This window comes from Chrysemys picta, chromosome 4 (assembly GCF_011386835.1).
Source record: "Chrysemys picta bellii isolate R12L10 chromosome 4, ASM1138683v2, whole genome shotgun sequence".
NCBI lineage: Eukaryota > Metazoa > Chordata > Testudines > Emydidae > Chrysemys > Chrysemys picta.
The window spans coordinates 7,826,700-7,831,464 of record NC_088794.1 but is presented as its reverse complement, the minus strand read 5'-3'; positions in this window follow the sequence as shown (position 1 = coordinate 7,831,464).

Genomic DNA, 4,765 nt, shown 5'->3' with positions numbered 1-4,765 from the left:
ACATCCTTTTGGGGAATTGTTCTGATGTGGTGTAATTTTACCGATGGGCAATAAAGAACCAGGGCTCACAGATTTAAGGAAAGGCAAAAGGAGAGAAATTAGTTATGATCCAGTGTCATGTGAAACTTCATGACCAGGGAATTTCCTTTGTTCTTGAAGCAAGAGTGGCAAAGGGCCACAGACTGGGATTCAACCCTTGGATCCCAGCACCACCCTCTTTTGCAGATCCCCCTCTCAGTCCTTGCTGAGTTGGCTCCTTTAATCTCCCTTTGTAAACTGGTCCCTGCAGCCTCTGATCATGTTCGGTGCTTTGTCCCTAGGCTCCCTGGAATCTGTCAATATCTCTCCAGGATTGAGGGACCCAGAGATGAGCCAAAAAGAGCCTCTCTGGGTTTATATAGACAGGAACAATCCCCTCTGTTCTCAGGTCTGGAATGGGACATGCAGCCTTTCTCCTCTAGGGACTCTGAGCAGCCTCAGGGCAGAGAAGTGTCTGGCTTAGGGGGACAGGGAACGGGATATGGGGCCTTCCCCTCTAGGGGGCACTGGCTCTGATCTGGCCCCAGGGCAGGGGACTGGCTGGCTCAGGGGGGCAGGGAATGGTATACAGACCAGGACCTTAGTGAGTGAGTCTCGTTTGCTGTGTTCATTAGGCCTAGTGTGAAATGAGTTGGGTCTTAGTCCAGATAGGAACAGACACGTGTGCTCTTGACCACAGTCCCCACACAATTGTGGGCTCAGTGACAGCAGGGGCCATGAATCCCTGAGACATTTCTGCTTCCTCAGCTCCCCCCAGGGTTAGTGACTGAGGGATTTACCTCACGCCTGTGAGCCCCTGTCCACCTCAGGCCCCAGTCTCCACCCAACTGCCACAGAGCCACCAAACCACAACATGCCCAACTGCCACAGAGCCACCAAACCACAACATGCCCAACTGCCACAGAGCCTCCAAATCCCATCACCCCCCCCCGACTGCCACAGAACCTCCAGACCCCAACATCCCTCCCCCCCCCCGCCCCAACTGCCACAGAACCTCCAGACCCCAACATCCCTCCCCCCCGCCCGACCCCAACATCCCCCCCCGCCCCGACTGCCACAGAACCTCCAGACCCCAACATCCCCCCCGCCCCAACTGCCACAGAACCTCCAGACCCCAACATCCCTCCCCCCCGCCCCAACTGCCACAGAACCTCCAGACCCCAACATCCCTCCCCCCCGCCCGACCCCAACATCCCCCCCCGCCCCGACTGCCACAGAACCTCCAGACCCCAACATCCCCCCCGCCCCAACTGCCACAGAACCTCCAGACCCCAACATCCCTCCCCCCCGCCCCAACTGCCACAGAACCTCCAGACCCCAACATCCCTCCCCCCCGCCCGACCCCAACATCCCCCCCCGCCTCAACTGCCACAGAACCTCCAGACCCCAACATTTCACCCAACTGACACGGAATCTTCAGACCCCAATATTCTGCCCAACTGCCATGGAACCCTCACACCCCAATAGTCCATCTCAAATGGGCTGTGCAGCAAGGTAGCATGACCTTTAAATCCTGTTCCAGTGCAGGGGCATCCTTCTTTGGTGTAATGAGAAGGGTAGGACTGGCCTGGGAGCTATAAATGAGAGCCCCAAAGCAAGTGACAATCCAGAGAGGGAGGTAGAAGTCATGAATGCAGAGCTCTGGAGCAGAGCAGAGTGCAGATGGGCTGGGCTGGGAGCCTCAGGGAGGGGATGTCTGGAAGGAGGGAGAGGTGAGAGTTCCCCGGTGAGCCGTGGAGCCAAATCAGGCTGGAGAAAGCAGATGGCCTTCAGGGGAGTCCCCTACCAACTCCCCCAGGCCGGACATCCATGGCCAGAGCAGGCTGAAGGCTGAGAGCAGCAGCAGGAGGTTCAGGACAGCTGAAGCCAGGGGTGAAAGTAATTTAAAGGACTTACCAGGACGCAGGAATCCTGAGCAGGGGGTGGGGTCTCAACCGGAAGAGGTGGGCCCTTTAAATTGAGATTTAAAGGGCCCAGGGCTCTGGCTGTGGTAGTGGTGGTTGGGCGCCCCGGGCCCTTTAAATCACTGCCGGAGCCCCATGGTAGCGGAAGCTGCGGCAGCGGCTGGGAGTCCCGGGGCTCGGGCAGTGATTTAAAGGGCCCGGGACTTCGGCCACTACCGGGAGCCCCAGGCCCTTTAAATTGCCAGCCTGCGGAAGCTGTCCCCTGCCGGTACGGTCGGCTGTGTACCAGCTCTTGCTGGTATGCCATACCATACCGTACCAGCTTACTTGCACCTCTGGCTGAAGCCATAGGTTCCACCCCAGAGCCATCCCACATGGTCTGATAAGAGTCCAGACGATATGTGTGATGAGCAGGAACCCTCAGCTTGCCACAGCCCATGGGGACTCTCTGGGGCTCACCAGATCATTAAGGAGTTCCAGATGTTCAGCCCATGCAACACTCCCCAGCTGCTCCAGATGTTCTGCAGGTGACATCATTCCTCAGCCCTCTCCAGATGTTCAGAACATGTAATAATATCTCTTCCTCTCCCCCAGTCCCTTCAGATGTTCAGGAGATGTGGCATTACCCCTGAACCATCCCCCCTTCCTCCTTCTCTGGCCCTTTTTGGGAATCTTTTCCTTTGCTTTTAACAAAAGCCTGATGTTGAATGATTTTGGGAGGGCGCTGTACAGAGAACACTCCCTGATTTTAGCCCCTGGCCCCGTTCTCTGCTGGAGCAACATTGGGAAATGTTCCTGGGGACCTTTTGGGGGGGATATGGGCTGCACACCTTGCAGGGTCTGTGTGTCTGTGTGTGTGAGATGCCAATACACAGGAGGCAGCGGCCTGGATGGCTCACAGCACAATATGGAGCCACTTGTCCATTTTTAACCCTGCAAAAGGGGACAAGTACTGGAACTGTCTAGCTCAACTCTCCACCTCCTCTTGTATCAGGAGAGCTCCATCTGGCCAGGATGGCTGCTGAGGGTTCCCCATAAACCTTCTCCTCTGAAATACTGTCCCAGTATTGCCTGCAAAATGGGAATCTGCCGAAACAGTAGCCCACTACCTCCTTGATAATTTACATTCCTCTAATCTCCCAGCAGAGGGCGCCCTGCCCCAAGATTGGAACAATAAAGGACAATTTGTCATGCTGCAACCACCAGGGAAAATCAACTGCAGGGACTTCCCTGTGCTACCTTGGAGCTGGGGGGGGAAGAACCCTGCTGGGCTCAGTTACACAGACCCTCTCCTTCGCCCCATGGTGCAGCAGAGTTAGGAGAGATCCGATCAGATGTAGCCAACATAGGCTCCCCCACCAGGGGGATGTGGGCCAGGGGTGGGGTGGTGGAATATAGCCCCTCCCTGGGGACAGGGTATTATGTTCTCTAGACCTTGTCGTTTAAAGGCAGGTCTCTCAGAAGCAGCATCCCCTGAGACACACTTCTCCAGCCGGGAGGTGGAAGACACTTATTGCTAGGCCCTACCAAATTCACGGTCCATTTTCATCAATTTTGTGGTCAGAGGGTTTTTAAATTGGTCAGTTTCAGGTTTTCAGATGTTTACATCTGAAATTTCAGTGTTGTAGCCATGGCAATCCCAACCCAAAAGGTACCCAGAGATGGGTGTGATCTCCCTCCCTGCCCCGAGCAGCTGTGCAGGTGAAGAGGAAGTCCTGTCCCTTCCCAGCCCAGCTGGGACTCACAGCTCGGCGCTCCTGGCTGGGGCCCTCCCAGAAGTACGGGGGAGATCTCATGGAAGGAGGGTCTCAGCCATGCTGGTGGAGGCTTTGGGGGCAGCAGTACCTTGTTAGCCAAGAGGAGATCTTGTTAGTGTGCTGAAGCTCTGGACCGGATTAGGATTTTAGGGCACCTGTCACCCATTGTGTCCCGTAGTCCTGTTTGCTACATGTGACTCTCTGCCTTTGTTACACTTAGAGCGGCTTTCTCTAGAAACGACTTGCTATTTAAAAAAACAAGAGCTGCTTTGAGAAAAATGTCTTGATATTTTATCATTAAGGAGACACAAGATGAACCCACCAGCCCTCTACCAAGATGGTAGATGGTAATTTAGGAACTTTAATGAGACTATCTGGGAAACACATTTCTCTAGGACCTGAAAGCCCATAGTAGGCTTGAGGAATGACTGTGGGTGAGACTACACCATGGACTGCTTAGATTAATTATGTCATGGAAGTGATGACATTGGTCTTATAGCACTGAAGTGCCTGGACTTCTTGTCTTTCCTGAGTGGCACAGACATTATGTCACTCTGCTTAGTGGACACAGCTTTCCAACAGCGGTCCCGCCAGTGCCAAACACCGAGAGAATATAACCCCTTTACTCCCACGTGAGAGTCCTGTTTACACATCTCTGGCATGCCAGGGTACAATCCAGGCTAATGAGCAGCTCTGTCACCTCCTGGCCCTGAAGCCTTGAGTGCCTTACAAAGTCTCACTGAAATAACTCCCACCTGGGCCACTCACAAACAGCCTAAGAGCGTGCAACTCACACCCTGAGTGTCTGTGTGTAACTGCAGCCAGCCAGCCACACCTGGGTTACACTCTGGCTCTCACCAGCCGGGTTATACAGCAGGGTGACCCCAGCACACACCCAGTCTTAGATTTTCTCCCAGAAATGTATGTCCTGTACTGCCCAGCTCTCTCCTGGACACTACAAATCATATTAAGTCCATCATTCCTGTAAGATTATTCCTGTGCCCACAAATTACCACCCCAAATCAGAGTTACCCAGACACTTCCATTCAAACACACTAGACTAGA